The sequence below is a fragment of the Xenopus laevis genome, chromosome 1L, assembly GCF_017654675.1.
Source record: "Xenopus laevis strain J_2021 chromosome 1L, Xenopus_laevis_v10.1, whole genome shotgun sequence".
Lineage (NCBI taxonomy): Eukaryota > Metazoa > Chordata > Amphibia > Anura > Pipidae > Xenopus > Xenopus laevis.
Genome location: NC_054371.1, coordinates 54,910,048 through 54,928,679, shown reverse-complemented (window position 1 = coordinate 54,928,679; position 18,632 = coordinate 54,910,048). Strand labels below are relative to the sequence as shown.

General features: G+C 38.1%; 1 protein-coding gene across 3 annotated transcripts in view; it reads right to left on the bottom strand.

Annotated features, from left to right (window-relative positions):
- Positions 1 to 18,632, bottom strand: part of npy2r.L (neuropeptide Y receptor Y2 L homeolog) — a 59,753-nt gene that overhangs the window by 36,631 nt on the left and 4,490 nt on the right. For 2 of the 3 annotated variants that reach the window (XM_041589318.1, XM_041589309.1), the window contains exon 2: positions 8,948 to 9,013. The exons of the other annotated variant lie outside the window; for it this stretch is intronic. The gene's annotated coding sequence lies outside the window, so the exon portion shown is untranslated. The remainder of the gene's footprint in view (positions 1 to 8,947; positions 9,014 to 18,632) is intronic. 3 annotated transcript variants of the gene reach the window in all.

The following is an 18,632-nucleotide window of genomic DNA, read 5'->3' as shown; positions in this document are numbered from 1 at the left end:
ATATTCTTTTTTGTAGAATTTCAGCCGCAAGGTCATGGTCACTTTGTTTCAAGGAAAGAAGGACAGACAGTCACGACACTGTCATGGACACATACTGTTATTGTCATTAACCTAAGCCTGCACCAGACACATCTTTTCTTCAGTGTCACCCAAGAAATGTGCACATGTGGCTGGTGCAGACTTTATGATACTGAGAGCACGTGTCAGAGACAGGCAAGTCTCATGGGGCTGACACCAGGAGTATTTTAAGCATGCAAGCATAAAGAAGGGACGTGTCAGTGCTATCATCATGTTCATTCAGGGTTTCACACTCCAGCTGTTGTGCTCTGCAGTTCCTAGAATTAGTGTCAGCTAAGACTTGTTCAGTAGCTTCCAGCTGCAGGGGCCATGAGTTCTAGGTAGAAGATACAACAAACATGTGAATGGCTCAAATCTAACAGACTGAGCATGGAAAAGGTGTGGGTATGCTGAATCCTCTAATCTTTTGTAATTTAAAAAGAAAAAATGAAAAAGAGGGAACTAAGGAGCACTAGTCGTAACGTTGGCAGGATCTAATCATTATTGGACTCGGCAAGATTTTTTGAACACAACCTATGGACCACCGGCAGAAGTTTTGGTAGAAGGCTACAATATTATATTTCTGTTTGATTTCCTTGTGCTGCTTTACTGTAATTACAGTGGAAAATGTGCAGCTTGATTCGAAAAATACTTTTATGAAGACTAATTTAATTTGGATTGTTTATACATGTTGATCAATATTGCGCTGAGAGTAATCTGTTATTTACATATTAGCAACTATTGATGTTTAAGATGCATGCTTGCATTTCTCCAGGAAGTTAGAGGCTAGTTTATCAAGACAGAATGAGACAAGGCATAATGAAGATAACAATGCCATAACATCTGCTTGCTTTCATCTATACTAGTATTTAAGTAAAATTTTCCCATTTGCACCTGCTTCGGTGTATGAGACAAACTATGGTGTGGCATATTACACCTGCATTACCAAAAAGTAAGTGCAGAGTTTCATCTGCATGTTGTACTTTTAGGTGTTTGATTTTGTACCAGTTGGATCAGTGGGTAACTAGAGAGCGACAGGTCTCCCTGCAAAAAAGTCTTCAGAGGGATCCAGCGCACTCCGATCCCCATCCTCCAGCCCACTTCCTGCCCCACTTCCTGCCCGGACTTCGCCCACTCCATGCCCAGACTCTGTCCACTCCCCCATGCAGACTCCACCCACTATCTGTCCCAAGCGGATGCGCTCTGCTTCCCTGAAGGTAAGAGAGGGTTCTTGATGGCTATAGAGGAGGCAGACCTTCTTTTATAGTTACGCCACTGAGTTGGATAAAACCCAACAGAATAGCATGTAAGTGCATGGACATGCCCTACCCAAATTCAGGCCCTTATATAAATATAAAGAAATTATGCTAGACTTCTGGGAGAGAATTTTGCATTGTTGTAAAAAAAAGACGGTAAATTCTGCTACCTTTAGAAAAAGGGCCCTGCCATCTTTCTCCTGTAATTGTATTTTCCGATAGTCTTACATTCATTAAGCCTGATTAGCATTACACAGTGAGAAGAATTTCCTATGTATTATGTAATCTCTCTTTGAAACCTGCACTCGTTTGCTTTGTTAGCTAAAAGCACATGCAGTATCTCATTACACGCTTTTCACTAATCTAAATATATAGATAAGACAATGGGATAATGAAATAAGTAGCATTTCATTTTGTGGCATTTAATTATAAAAATGGGATTTCGGCTATTTATTACATTATTGTTCCTCATATCTATTCTTGCAGCTCCTGCCTCGCTTCGTCACTTTCCATTTACAATACTTTACATTTTCAATAAAAAATTTTAATCAGTTGCCCACATAGTGATTGATTATTTGTGTTTTAAAGTCCTCACAATATACTTAGCATTGTAGAAAGGAAATCACATAGCAGTTTCCTTGGAGAGCTTACAATTTATTAATATGATAAGATAAGCCACAGGGAAGTAAAGTAGCTTGACAAAGGTCAACTTCATTCCCTTTCCACTGTGCCGCTGTGGCTGAGCAGTTTTCAGCTTTATCACATTTTTTTCTTCTTTTAATTTCACATTTTCTTTATTCTTGGCTACTTGTTCTGCAGTGGAGTTAGCCATAACAAATATAAGTTTCAATTTAGAAAAATGCTGAATGAACAAGCAGTAGGAGAAACTCCTTTTATTCTCTGCATCTTGAGTAGCAGCATCAGTATCGTTCTAATACCAAAAACATACAAATACAATTATTCAATGGCACTACAGGAATAAAAATAACTAATTTTAAGAAAATCAGGCAAATAAAATTGTGCCATAATGATCAGAGCGCTGTTCAAAGCACTCTGATGAAGTGTCAGGTCTTCTGACACGAAACGCGTTAGATGTGAATCCCCCTCCTTAGCAATTTTAAAGCGCTCAATAAAGCCAACATATTGATACTAATTTGCCAGACTCCGTGATTGCTTTGAACAGCGCTCTGTAACGGTAACAGAAGCGTGAAATAAAATTGTGCACCACGTAATAAAGTTTTTTTTTAAAAAAATTATATAAATTAGTAAACCTGATGATATAATCATTCTGTTCTATTAAATGTTTATGCATTTGTTGAACAGGTTTTTAATTTACCTATAAACATGCACTACTCTATAAAATAAATGAGACAACCTGATAAAACAATAATTTTGTTCAACTGCATATTTATGCATTTCTGGAATAGCTTATTAATTTGCCAATAAACATGCACTCCACCTCAGTGACTCTGAGTGGACTATTCATCAAATCCTTCAAATTTCATTTTGCCATTTGATGGAAAAGAACTGTACTGTAACTGACAAGCAACTGGTATAGTGATGATAGTCTGCAAAGAAACTGCCAGAGGCAGCTCGACAGTTTGTGGGTAATGTATGCAAATGTGGCACATAATATTCACAAGACAGTCTATTCTTTAAAGCACTTGTAAAACTGTCACAGCCTGGCTACTATGCCACTACTAAGGAAACTGCTTTATGCAGAGGAACTTTCACAAGTAGATTAATTTGATGGGGAATAATGTCTAAACACAACTTTCTTAATAATACTATATATTGTATATACAGCATACAGCATAGTAACATGACATTTTGCAAAAAACGTGGGTGGCAAGAGCAAAAGGTTTAAACTGAATTTGAAGGGAGAAAAAAATTACAACAAATCTACAGCATCAAAGCACTTCAATCATTTTGGACAAGATTGTGAGAGCATCAGTTTGAACGCCCTGCACGATTGCTGTCTGATTGGATTCATTAACCAACCTGATGCACAATACAAATGGACTTGTAAGTGCAGTCCAATTTGACAATTCACAATTTCAAACAGTATACAATAATTGTAGAAATTCTGTCTGTAAGTGTCTTTTAAAAATATTCTTATAAAATAGCCTTTTGACAGATGTGTCAATAAAATACCCCCTCTTGTAAAACATGAGGATATTATAAGTTACCGCGGAGTTCCATGACCAGATCAGCCGAGTGTTTTTATACAGGTCATGGAACTCTGAGGACTAATATCCTTATTTTTTGCAGCAGGAGGTTGGTTATTATAATACACAAGTTTCAGTGAGTCATGTGACAGAATTGACAACACTGAGCTCCAATTATAACTGATGACATCACTAAGCACTGTTTATCAGGATATAGTTTAGAGGATATTTATGGCTCTTATGTATTATAATAAAATTAAGAGATGATCAGATTGAGTATACAGACTTTTATATATTGGCTCTTAAAGCCAACAAAGTACTGTCCTGCATAAAAAATGTCATTCACTAGAGGTTTGAAAACATAATTTTGCTTCTTTATAGATCCATGGTATGATAGATCCATGGTATGATCTCACTTGGAGTATGCAGTGCAGTTTTAGGCTCCAATACTTAAGAGGGATATAAATGAGCTGGAGAGAGTGCAGAGACATGGATCGAAGGAGGAATCGAAGACTGAAATTATGAGAATAGATTGTCAAGGTTTGGGTAGTTTCTCTGCAAAAAAAGTTGTTTGAAAGGGGACATGATTACACTTTACAAGTACATTAGAGGACATTATAGACAAATAGCAGGGGACCTTTTTACCCATAAAAAGGATCACCGTACCAGAGGCCACCCCTTCAGACTAGAGGAAAAGAACTTTCATTTGAAGCAACGTAGGTGGATCTTCACAGTGAGGACAGTGAGGTTATGAACTGCTGGATGATTAATGATGGCTGATTCTGTTAATGCTTTTAAGAATGGCTATTTTGATCTTAAGATGTACAGATAGTTAGTATGAGCATTGGTATGCAGTATATCATTTATATGTGTGAGATAGTATTAGTAGTAGTGTAAGTATGAGGATATTTGTATGGGCTTGAACTTTGGTTGAATTAGGCAGTTGTGTTTTTGTGAAAAAAAACTCAATACAAGGAAGAATTTCATTGTTCCATTAATTTTCAATGAGGCTAAAAATCTTAAATAAATTAGGAAAATAAAGTTGTTTGAAACAATTCCCAGGTCCCACTGAATTTTACAGAGATTTGTCAGAGTTTACGGGGGGTAATCGTTCACTCCACCCTCTACTTCTCTGATACGCCACCCTTCTTTTCATATTAATCCCACCATGCCTCCCAACTTTCCCGTTTTTCGTGGGACAGTTCCGATTTTGACAGCTCAGCCCGCAGTCCCGTATTTGTTACTGAAATGCCCAGACTTTGGGGTAGATTTACTAAAGAACAAAGTGGCTAACGCTAGCCACAATTCAACAGCATTACCATCCACAGGGACATCGCCTATTCACTAGCAGGTAGGGATGTCGCGGACTGTTCTGCGGCGAACTTGTTCGCGCGAACATCGGCTGTTCGCGTCCGCCGCAAGTTCGCGAACGTCGCGCGACGTTCGCCAATAGGCGTTCGCGTCAAAATCGTTCGACCATTCGACCATTCGGTCGCTAAAATCGAACGATTAAAATCCTTCGATCGTTCGAATCGAACGATTTTCGGATGTTCGAAGTTCGCGAACTGTTCGCGAACTGTTCGCATTTTTTGCCGGTGTTCGCGAACGGCGTTCGCGAACACATTATTCAGCGGTTCGCTACATCCCTACTAGCAGGCGCAGGCATCAATTCGCTAGCGAAAGAGACCATCGTTAGCATTCATTAGCACTCTATCACCAGTTGACTTTTCGCTCTGGGGAAAGGTTGTTACTCCGCAAATTCAGTAAAGTGTGGATTTTTCTGAATCTTACATCTTTTGCCAGATTTGACTTCGCCACCTCAGACCAGACAAAGTGCTTAAAACAAACTAGATCTTCCTCAATCTTCTGTCACTTACATCATATCCTGTCTGCCGAAAATGCATTAAAGTTCAAAAAACGCTGGTGACTTTTTTAAGCAGGATTGCCTGCAAAAGTCCTGACAAACTTTTTTGGTTAACCGGTTTTCTCCAGACACTTCATAACATATGGAACATTCATTTTACAATGGGCTCATGTGTAGGGAGGAGAAGGAAAGTTGTTTATCACTTAGGGGTGCCAAATGTTAGTCACCCCAAGTGAATGTATATACCTACCTGAAAACCCCCGGGCCGGTACTCCTATCAGCAGAAAACTGCACCAGCCCGGGTTCTACCAGCGAGCACCATGGAGCCCTTTTCTTCTGGCTTCTTCTTACTTTGAAAAGACGAACTTTAACTAAAAAGTCAGCTTTTTCATTCTATTGTTCCTGCATCTGCCCCGGGAAATTTGAAGAAAGAAGAAGCCGGAAAAGGAGCACTCCGTGGTTGCCAGGCCCGGATTTGTGGAAAGGCCAGCAAGGCCTGGGCCTAGGGCAGCAGAATTTTAGGGGGGGCAGCATGCCGCCCAACCACACCTGCATTGGTTCGGAAGCACTGGGGATTTGCAGGAGATACAATAGTTTTTAAAATTTCCCGTGCACCAATGCCCAGTACTCTGGACCCAATGTTGAAAATTTGCGCATGTACACAAAGGTAGAGGAGGGGACGGGGCGATGAACGGCAGTGGGCCTAGGTGCTCCTGCTATGTAAATCCAGCCCTGGTGGTGGCCGATGGAATAATCCCGGGCCAGGGCAGTTTCCTGCTGATAGGAAAACCGACCTGGGGTTTCAGGTAAGTATATACATTCACTTGAGGGTGCCTAACATTTGGCACCCCCAAGTGCTAAAGGACTTTCCTTCTTCTTTAACTCTCTAGTCTTTATTAAGGTTCCCTGGACATTTGTTATAAAAAGTGGTAACTTCAAGCATTTGCACCATTTATAATAAAGACCTCCATACAACTTTAAATTACCCGCCCTATGAAAATCGACCTAAGCGCAAGATCACTAGTGAATTTTCACTAGGCACGCTCGCATTGCCAAAGTGACGCTAGCGAAAAGTCGCGGCGTATTCATAGCACATTTGAACCTGGCGAACTGGTGCAAGCTGTGCGGAGCTGACACTGGTGAAAATTCGCCCGTTAGTGAATCTTCCCCTTTCTCTGATCTCCTGCACTCAACAGCCAGAAAGATTAATTATATTTATCAAAGAGTGAAGTTAGAGATCACCACAGTCAGCTAGAGCGAAATTCCGCCACTCTCCATTCATTTCTATGGGATTTTGAAAGGTGTATTTATCAAAGGATGAACTTTCACTTTCACCCATTGATAAATACTCAAGAGAATCCTCCCACAGTCGCTTGAGAACTAACCTCAAAGGTTGGTACACTTGCACAAAACTTGACCCACTTATAGTGCAGTGGAAGCATTTAATATCCTCCTATTTGTGTCTTTAAGTTACTCACCCACTTTGATTGTAAGCTCTTTGGGGCATGGGCCTCCCTCCTTTTGACTTTTTAACATTCATTCAATCCAATATACAAATGTCTCCTAATATATTATTCATCATTTCAATTACATTTTTCCTTCAACTTCTTGAATGTCACCAGCAATTTCTGGATGTACAGTATATCTAGAATGTCCCTACTTTGTTACAAAACTCAATATAAAGTTGCATACATTTCTGCAGTATAATGCAGAAGTAATGTAACCCTTCATATGCCCTGCAAATGTAAATCTACTGCACTGTCACACATCGTACCATCAGGAGAGATTCTATGTTTCCAGGTATTTCTTGGATCATTGCCGAGTCGTCTCTTGTCTAGTGGTATGGTAACATCAAATGGAGTGGCACAAAAAGGGTTAAATTAGAAGGATCCAATACAATTATATTAAACAGACCTTGCAATTAATCAGAACTAAAAAATAGTTATTGAATTTTTCAGAAGACAGTAACCATTCTAACAATCTGCAGGTGTGTCTGGTTTCACAAGGAACATGTATACATAGTAATGGAACAAATCTAAACATATCCAGTCTCACCTAGTAAATGGTTTTTAAGGGTTTAAGGTCAATATTTGAAAAAAATGTAAAGTAAAAGTCAACAATAGAAGGAGATGCTGCAGTATATTTCCTTCCAATGACATTTTTCATAAACCAAGGTTTCCGTGATCTCATAGGTGCCTGCGAGTCACAGGGATAATGGTGCTTTACATTTGAGGATGTTTATAGAGTAGGAAAACCCTAAAAATAGTCTGTTTAAGTTCACGCTAAAAATGTGGTTGTTCTTAACAGCACAAATTTTATCTCTAAAGATTTTAGAGGGGATTACTGATGGGCGAATAAATTCACCTGGCATGAATTTGCGGCGAATTTCCATGTTTCGCCGTCGGCGAATAAATTCGCAAATCTCCCGTGAAAATCAATTTCCGATTTTCATGAGAAAACGTTCAAATTGCTCGATTTTTTTGTGAAAACTTTCGAATTTCAAGTTTTTTTCACAATTTTTCACAAATTTTTCCCCGTTTCGCGAATTTTGCAGGAAATCTGCCCATTTTTTGGCAAAGCGAAAAAAAAACCGGGAGAAATTTGCCCATCACTAGAGGGGATTACTATGGACTCATGGAAACATTTAGCTATAAGCAAACACCTCCTTTGAATATATGTTGTCCTTTCATAAATAAAGTACAGGTATGGGATCCGTTATCTGGAAACCCTTTACCCAGAAAGCATGGAATAGCTATCTCCCACAGACTCCATTTTATCTGAATAATCCCAATTTTTTTAAATGATTTCCTTTTTCTCTGTAATAATAAAACAGTAGTAGCTTGGACTTGATCAAACTAAGAAATACTTAATCCTTATTGGAAGCAAAACCAGCCTATTGGGTTTATTTAGGAACAGATTTATCAAAGTTCGAGGTGAAGTTTTGAATTGAAAAACGTCGAATTTCAAACTATTTTTGTGTACTTTGACTAGGGAATAGTCCAACTTCGATTCGAATTTGAAAAAACTTTGAAATTCAAAGGTCGAATTTTTTTGAAATACTGTCTCTTTAAAACTTCGACTTCAACCATTCGCCACCTAAAAGCTGCCGAAGTGCTGTTATAGCCTATGGGGGACCTCCTACAACCTGTATGGAGGCAATCGGGGGAGTATGGGAGATCCAAGTTCGAAGTTAAAAAAAATTCAAATCGAAGTACGATCATACGATTCGAAGTAGGCTGAATTCGGCCCACTTCGACCCCAAAAAACTTCGACCTCCATTCGGATGGTCTTTTTGAATTCGAAGTTCGACTTTTTTTAACTTCGACCTTTGATAAATATGCCCCTTAATGTTTACTGGCTTTTCCTGTAGACTTAGGGGCAGATTTATCAAAGGTCGCGGTGAATTTTCGAATTCAAAAAATTCTAATTGTTTAGCTTTATATTATATTATTTGGTTTTCCGAATAACAGATCTTTCTGTAATTTGGATCTGAATGTGCTTTATATATTTATCATGCATAATGTAATTCAGAATTTTCATTAGTTTTTATACAAGCCCCCATGTTCACGTGCAGTATAGGTACTGGTTATTATTGTACATACCTGTTTATGGAGAATTTATATTGGTAAATATTTTGCTCTCAAATTCCACAAAGTACACAGGAAACTCTGTCAAATATAAAACAAAAATAATCAGCCGGGGCCAATACAGCATAATCATCAGCTGCAATTACTGTTAATCGTCAAATTTTCTTGACATAATGAAAATTAATGCTAAAAAAATAACTGAAAATGCGTTCTGGGAACATTTTGTTAGCAAAAATAAATCTTTTCGTTTAAATTGGTTCAAGAGCATAAATATTAGTATCTATTCAGAAAAGGATGCATCCCGTTATCCTAAAGGATTGCCATTTTTAGTAACTGAAAGCAAACAACTGCAATCTTCTGATTGGCTGCACAGGATGCTAGACCTGGGGGAAATTTTTCAATTATTTTATTACCCCAATAGTTTCATTAACATTAAGGGGTCGAGGTGAATTTTCAAATGAAAAAAAAATCAGAATTTTGAGCTATTTTTTGTGTACTTCGACTAGGGAATAGTCCAAATTCGATTCAAATTTGAAAAAATGCAAAAATTTGAATATCGAAATTTATCATGTACTGTCTATTTAAAAATTTTACTTCAACCATTTTCCATCTAAAACCTTCCAAATTGCTGTTTTAGCCTATAGGGGACCTCCTAGAACCCGGTGGACTGAAAATCAAGGGTTTTTTTGGGGGAAAAACTTTGAATCGAATTCAATTGAATGCGCTATTCCTTTCAATTCGAATTCGGCCGAACACTGACTTATTCAATTCATTTGTCCTATTTCATAGCCATTCCCTATTTCTTTATGGGAACAAAGAGGCTTAATAATGGATGAATAGAGTAAAATATGTAGAGAAAAGAGACTAGGAGAATAAAGTTAGAAAATTTAGAAAGTGGGCCTAAGGTTTCTGGTGGGCCCCTGGTATCCTAGTCCAACACTGGTCATAGGAGCAATTATACAGAGGGGATTATGTATTACCTTTTTTAAACATAGCAAGGAGAGTAGAAGGCATATTTCAATTAGGCTGAAAATCTGGACTGGGAATCACTTATGCCAATGAAAGAGCTGGCACCCTATACTTAAAGGGATCCTGTCATCGGAAAACATGTTTTTTTCAAAACTCATCAGTTAATAGTGCTACTCCAGCAGAATCCATTTCTCAAAAGAGCAAACAGATTTTTTTATATTCAATTTTGAAATCTGACATGGGGCTAGACATATTGTCAATTTCCCAGCTGCCCCTGGTCATGTGACTTGTGCCTGCACTTTCGGAGAGAAATGCTTTCTGGCAGGCTGCTGTTTTTCCTTCTCAATGTAACTGAATGTGTCTCAGTGGGACATGGGTTTTTACTATTGAGTGTTGTTCTTAGATCTACCAGACAGCTGTTATCTTGTGTTAGGGAGCTGTTATCTGGTTACCTTCCCATTGTTCTGTTGTTAGGCTGCTGGGGGGAAAAGGGAGGGGGGTGATATAACTCTAACTTGCAGTACAGCAGTAAAGAGTGATTGAAGTTTATCAGAGCACAAGTCACATGACTTGGGGCAGCTGGGAAATTGACAATATGTCTAGCCCCATGTCAGATTTCAAAATTGAATATAAAAAAATCTGTTTGCTCTGTTGAGAATTGGATTTCAGTGCAGAATTCTGCTGGTGCAGCACTATTAACTGATTCATTTTGAAAAAGATTTTTTTTCCCATGACAGTATCCCTTTAATCTTTGTTTCAGCATAGCACATCCATTACTCGGCAGCCAAACCTGCTTAATAAGTTAGGATTTTAATAGCAGGCATAGAAGAATCAAAGCCATTATATAACATATAGTGAAAATTCCATTACTGAAATGTCAAAATGTTTAATAGATTTTCTCTAGATAAGAATTGATGCTTCCACTGTTTGTAGATGAACGATCAATAAGGACTTGTTTAGCAAAAGCCTTACTTCTGCACCAGTTATTTCTTTTCATTTCTTTCATTTGTTTGAATTTAAAGCTGGTATAAGCCCACCTATAAAATCTAGCATTAAGAAATAAACTTTAATTGCAGATTTTTCAACTATAAAAATCTGTGTAAATGGAATTGCCATGGAAAGCAAGATCTGCCTGTTGATCTCTTACCTGCAGTCCTGCCCCATACTACATGAACCATTAAAAACAACTTTGCCAACTTTTCCCAGACAAGACTCAATTTCCCATAATGTCTTGAATGGTTTTCTGATTTTTCTTCCTTGGAGCTATAGCACAAAGGACATATTTGAATGTTGAAGAGTGCCAGTTCCAGTGCTGACACATTCAATCAATGGGAAGCAGCAGTGGTGGATTGGGGCACTTTACCATTGGCTTATGAACACTGATGAGAAAATGCCTTGTCTGCTATCAGCCTTACAGATCTGTTAATTACAGACTGTGCAAGACATTGTGAGTATTGTAGTCTTAGCTGGGTGGAGGCTGGGTACAACATCATTGTTATAAAGGTACATATAGGGGGAAATTTACTAAAGGGCGAAGTGACTAAAGCTGGTGAAAATTCGCTATTTGTCACTTCGCTAGCGAAGGAGATAGACTCTAGCGGTACTTCGCTCCCTGACGCCAGGCGAGGTTGCACTGTGGCGAACAAACGTAACTACGCTAATTTACTAAGATTGAGATTTGACTGAACGTTACCTCTTGTGCCAGACTTGCCTTCGCCAGCTCAGACGAAGTGCAATAGAGTAGATAGGGCATGGTCAAAAAATAGGTTTTTCTTTGGGTACCTGGCTTCCCCCCCTGGCTTCCCCCCTACATTTCCTAACATATGGCACATAAACTATACAGTGTACATGTGTAGGGCAATATAACAACTTAATATTTTATTAAGGTTCCCTGGGCTTGTGTACGGTAATGTATTGGCTGCAACATATACGTTCATTTAACTTTAACTTCCCGCTGTATGAAAACGATAGCGTAACTTCTCTTTGCTTGCCGCAGTAATGCTAGCGCAACTTCGCAAGCGTTCGGCACCCTGGACGCAACTTCGAAATTCGTGAATTAGCGTTGTCCTGGTGAATCTACACCTGGCAAAGTGTTGCGATGTCAGCGAAGCCGTCGCTGGCGCAATTTCGGAGGTAAGTAAATTTGCCCCATAGTCGGGACAAGCATTGCAGACAATACCGACACATACTATGAATAGCAAATACATTTAAATATAAAATTATAACGAGTGAATATCTTTACCTAATGTATAACACAAAGTTGTTTACAATTATTATTGTTTCATTACGCAAACTTATTGTATAGGGCTTTACTACCTAATTTATGATATAAATGAAAATTGGTAAATATGAACTACGCTGCACACTATTGCATCATGCGGCAGGTCAAAAGTTACCATTTTAGTGCACACCTTACATTTCTATTGCTACCGGAGTAACAACTTCTCTGGTGCAGGACAAAATGAGAATATTATATAGCAGTAGTATATATGGCTGCTATGGGAAGAGTTTGAAAATGCAGAACATCTTTTTTTAAATAAATTGTTAAATTTAATGACAATAATTTACATTTGTGCTGGATGGTATGTAGTTATATGCAGACTCGGTTAGAAGAGGATAAGTCGTTAGGGTGCTATGTACTTGGCAACTTCATTTGTAATGGTCTAGAGCAGTGATCCCATCCAGTGGCTTATGAGCAGCATGTTGCTCACCAACCCCATGGATGTTACTCCCACCTACTAAAGAAGGTGCTGATTCTTGAACTCCTGACTTGGAGGCAAGTTTTTCGATTGCATAAAAGCCAGGTGCACTGCCAAACACTCTCCTATAGACTGCCAGTCCACATAGGGGCTACCAAATAGCCAATCTCAGCCCTTATTTGGCATCAACAAGGAGCATTTTTCATGCTTGTGTTGTTTCACATTTGAAAGTTTCTCAAGGGTTGAAAAAAATTGGGGAACCCTGATCTAGAGACTATAGATGGAAAGACCAATTAAAATAAGTGTAACTTCACATGATAAGTTAATGAATTCAAATCAGTTGATAACTAACTATATGTATAGAGAGTAGAAAGGGGTTCAGGCAGCAGTAATTACAACCAATGTTATTTGATATGCTCAGAAAGTAAAACAAAAAAACAATATAAGTGGTTCACACATGTGCCTAATAATGGTTTATGTGGATAGTAGTGCAAGTGGGTCATACTTACATGATAATTTGCAGTAAACTCAGCAGAAGGGACGTATGACCTGTACATTTCTGGGGTAACCTCATGACCCTATACATTGCCATTTGAACGTCTCCCTGATTTTCCACTTTGAAGGATCATAGTTGGTGTTATTGCACCAGGGGTGCACTGGTTATACTGCTCAGCAGACACAACTATACACACAAACGCCAAGGGTAATTTAGTGCTGTGCAGATATTGACTGAACTGTTTGAAAAATTGGTTCTTGTGTGTCCAGCATTAAAATCACCAGCTTAATCACCCTGGGGAAGCTTTAACGATGATAAAAGAAGATATGATCTTCTGTAACAAAAGCACGGAAGCAAAGTAGGACATTTTAAAAGGCTGTATTAAATGCATGTAGGCGTCTACAACACTAAGTAATGAAAATGTGGCTGAATAACAGTCTATCAGAAGAAATGCTCTGAAACACAGAAAATGCCCAAAAGAGAGACATTGTTGCTTCAAACAGAAAAAAAAACATTTTAATGAGCAATGGTAATAACTGCACAGCCAATGCAATAAGCGAATCCTAAAGGCACATAAATAGCAAAAAAGCAAACAGAGCCAAGAAAAAATCCTTTAGGCAGACTGAGACATGGGAAAAGGAAACTAACATTTCTCACTAAAGTAAATTCTTCAGAACTGACATGGAAGCAACTGTTATAATGCATGGACGCTACCCTAATTGTAACCAGTAGAACAAAAACAGAGCAACAGAAAGAAGTACAATGGATAATGCTTGAAAACACTTGGCCCTGATTGAATCCACCTGGAAAAGTAAGAAATAAAGCAAAGAAATATAAAAGGGAAAATATGTCCTCTTCCTCAACATGAGTAAATAGAGCTTGTGCTAAACATTTGTTTTTCCTAATGTTTTAATCACCAAAAGTGTATGTATTTGTTTTTTTCCTAGGTCAAACTTATATTGCTTACAAAACAGTCATACCAAGGGTAGAAATTAAGGGGGGTGGTATACCAATAATGAATGTATCTACCTCACAAGGACCAAACATGGAGCATGTTTCCCCTGTTTAGCCTCCTGTTTCTTTGTGATTAAACAAAAGGTAAAACATTATATTCCGCACAAGCCCTGTTCATTGCACGCATGTTGACAAGAGTGTATACTACCCCTTCATGATGACTATTATATGTATGAACCCCCTTATTTTATGCATCAGTGCACTTGATATGCATCTAGTGCTGGAATCAACTTTTGTATATTAAGATATATTCTAAATATGCAATGCATTGATTACAAACATACACTATGGTTTATAAGAATGATAGTTCATGCCAAGCAAAATTGCTTCTATGAGCAGATCATTAGTGATTAGTTAAAACTTGTTATTTTATTTTGCCACTATATTGGGGACAACGAGGAAAAATTTGCTCAATGGCAACATTTTGCTTTTTGTCTCATGCATTGAAGTGATTGGGTATTTTTGTAGAGTTTTTTTCTTGCAGCACCAAATAAAGCAATTTCCCAAAGCGGAAAAAAAGAACATTATCGCCACTCACAAAAGCACTGTATCAGTATCAGGTGAAAACATTAAGTTAGCTAAATCTCGATTTTACAGAAAAAATATATTCTGATTTAAGCAGTAGCTTGGACATTATGAGACTAGCAACAATTAACACCATAGAGCTATCACAGAGGTGTGAGTCTGTTCACACAATGCGCAACAAAGTGGGCAAAGGGGATAAAATGGCAGACTGTATGTTATGATATTTTGTAGCTGCACCTTGGTTATTGAGTTCCATAGCAATCTGGATTGGACCCCATCATTTCAGTACAAAGCTGCAAAGTTAGAACCAGGCATTTGCCCTTTCCACATAGATCAGGATACTGTGGCACAATTTACTAGGATACAGAAGATTTGTCTTAGTGACAATTATATTGAAGTTTTGAATTCAGTGCTAAATCTTAAACAAATTAGCAAAAATTGGCTTAATCTGTAATAGTAGAGAGCATACTAGACATCCTCAACTTGTGTCAGTCAGCTGCTGTAATTGAATAAAAGTAGTAAAACATTAGGTCAGTGAGCTTCTTCTATGGTTTGTGTTCAAGGGTGAATTTAGAGACAGTAGGGCCCCAGAATTGTAGGAAGGCTTCAGACTCAATCTAAGGGCATCACATTGCCCAAAAATCCCCGTACTTCCAAATCTCTCAATGTAAAACCCTTTACATGCAGTGATCCTTAGCAATCACACCAAAATCTATACAAAACATTTTACATGTTTTTTTTCATTTTACAGTGATTCCAATGGAGCTGGAAGGATAAGTTGCTCATGAAGGAAGAGATTTCCCATAGGTGATAAAGCATCCCATCTGTCATCGCCATAAGAGAAAATATGTATGTCATTCAGGGATGTCGAGCATGGGCACAAAATAATGGAGATTTAGCGATTCTTAGCCTCCGCAAAAAGAGAACAACCACTAAACATTAATATCTAATTCTGAGTTCTTCATTGGAAAGCATTTCATTGGTAGCCTCCCTAAAAAAAATTCACCTCCCTCTGCTGATGCCAAGTCTAAGATACTCCAGTGCACATATGTAATACAAATTGCCATGTTAACCTGGGTTTTAGTTTAGTTTTAGCTGGAGGAGCACAAATTGGACTTCCCTAAAATACAGTAAATACTAAAACTATCTGTAAGGCAAAACATCATTTGTGGTGTTAGGCACTTTTCCTATTTCTAAAGGACACCTGTGACTCTTTGGTTTCATTTCTAATGCCTGTTCTGTCCTACATTAATTCCATCCCTATTTGTGTTGTGTATGTGATGACTGCAGTTGAGCATGGTGGTGTGATGGACGTGGAAGGAATACCCATGATTCCAAATCCTGATTTTGATTGATCTACAAAGAGATCTGTTCAGTTACAAATTAAATTAAAAAAGCCCAGTTAACACTCATGCCTTTACAATTTTGTCTCAGGTACAGCCTTGTCAGATGACGTTTATTGTGACTTTTATGAGATTTTGCTGAATGGCACTTCACTGAACAAAGCCCTTTGTGTAAATGACAATGATACAAAGTTAAATTGAATCAAAAACATTGCTTAGTAGTGAAATAGCTCATCTAACTTGGAGAATGTTCAACCTTGACTAATTTTTATCTTTTCATATCCTACATCACAAAGAGAAATGGATGCAACAGAAAACATCCAAATATTGAACCCAATAAAAGTATTTGTGTAACAATGTTATTGGTTGGGAACTTATCCTGCATAATTACATAATTACTGAGTGTGGCAGTTAGTTTGTAGTAACTTGTAGCATATGAATTGGCCAATGGGTTACAAAAGTTAACTATGCACTTATATTATATTACCCTGCCTTGTCTATGAATGACACTTTAGACCTTTAGAACTGCATCATGTTGAAAATGTCCTTGTGGGCTATACAGATTGCTACCAAAAAATCAATTATCGGTATTGATTGTATCCTAAGATCTGCAGAATGGTACATACTTGAGTTTGGTCCTAATTGATTACTTAAACATTCAATTTTCAAATAGATGATGTTAAATGCCAACATGGTTACCCATAGCAACGTATCAGATCTTTGCTGTGATTCAATGGTGATACTGTTGCTTTGTGCGTCTATTCATTGCAGATAATGAATTGTCCTTGAATCAGAGCCTTGGCTCCTAAAACATGTTGTGCTACTGTGGACATAAAACATATTTGCAATCATTGGTTGCTGTACCCTGAACTCATTTAAACTCTTTGTGGATTACATAGCAAATGAGCATCTGACCAGTGGTATTTGGGATCTATTGTATATAACTGACACAGGTGGAAGTAAACAAATTAGCACTATGTGCAAAAAGGTGTAAATATTTTTTCCCCTGTGTATGGCGTGGGAAAAGTCTTAAGACAAGGTATCAATAAGTATTTGTGTATGGGGTGAGATTAGTCTTAAACCAGGGTATCAATTACCTTTCCAAGCAGTTGCCCCATGCCTTTCCCCGCACAAAGCCCCCCTCTCATGCCAGCAGTGCCAATCTCCTGCATGGATCAGGTTCCTTAATGGCATAGTGCTTAGAGACTGGGGTGATGTCTACTTTTTTCTGCCATCCCTTTAAAAAGTTGATTCATTAACAGGGGTGCAAGCTGCACAAGTCCAGCAACTATAGCAACCAGTCACACATTTGCAGCCAGTCATTAATATTCATTATAGTAATTGGTGTTGATAAATCAAAGATAATTGCTGGTTGCTATGGGTAACTGCAAAGATAGAAAGCACAGGGTTAGCCAGCTAGCTGGTCAGGGGTCATTCCTTGCTTGCGTTTGCTTCCAAAGACATTGGGAATACATTGGCTGTGTTCTACTCCATCTGATTATAAAACGGTTTAATATTTGACTAAGTTGTGTGTGAGTGTGAATAATGCCATCAACAAGAATGACCTAGTGAATCTTGTAAAGCTACCAGCCCTAAGTCACAGACCTAAACAAAGGGGAACCAGCCTTACTAGAAGGCATCATGGAGAACTGAAGACTGCTTAAAAGTCGGAAGTAGAGCACCAGAGGCAAATATAGCTTTTGCAACTAGACTAATCACTTTAGCTATGCAGTGCTAGACAAACTCAGTGCATCCATTAAAGTAGAACTAAAACTCTAGTTAGAAAAGTTGGACCCTATATTTTGGGCTTCTGTACCAGCCCAAACCCACCACAGTCCTTTAGCAGGGAAGGCCTGCGCCTCTGAAGATGCAACCAATAGCTGGTCATCATCTTTTATACACATACAAGGCTGATTAGTAATTTATCCAGACTGACATTTTGATTAATAATTATTTCTGTAGCCACTGTTTTTATGAAAAATGTACCCTAATTTTCTGCTAATGTTTTTATGATTTCTGATAGCCCCCTAAGCTTAGCTTAACAGCAACCCAGAACACACTGAGCATGTGCAGTACCACTGACTGCTGGACCTATGGGTTAGTAGAGTATGTTCAAAATGAGATATAGTATATAGTATGAGTATGTCTAGCAATATTCTTTTTTAGCCTTTAGTTCTCCTTTAAAATATGGCCAAATACCCCACTGACCATTTAAAGTGAAATGTAAACATGTTTAAGAAATTGGGAATAGCATCCATACAAGTTAAGCAATAGTAGTCAGTCAACATCTGCATTTCTGGGCTTAGTTCTTGTGTTTTCATTAACAGACCAAGTTTTCTTCTCCCATATTTTCTTCTACAATTCTTACGTATGTTGCATTGTGTTTTACTACTATCCTATGCATGAAAAAATGCAGGGTCTCTCTGAATATGTTACACATGACTGGTGCAGATAATCAGCACATCAATATTTGTGTGACCAATTGCAAAGTGACAGAGAGGTAACTTGAAACACACCTATGAACAAGCAGAAGGAAGATGAAAGAAAGGAAAATAAATTATATGTGTGTGTGATAGATTCAATTACTTTAAAACCACCTGTATAACTGGCCTTGGATTCAGTGTGAATAATATGTTAAAATGCTAATGCAAATG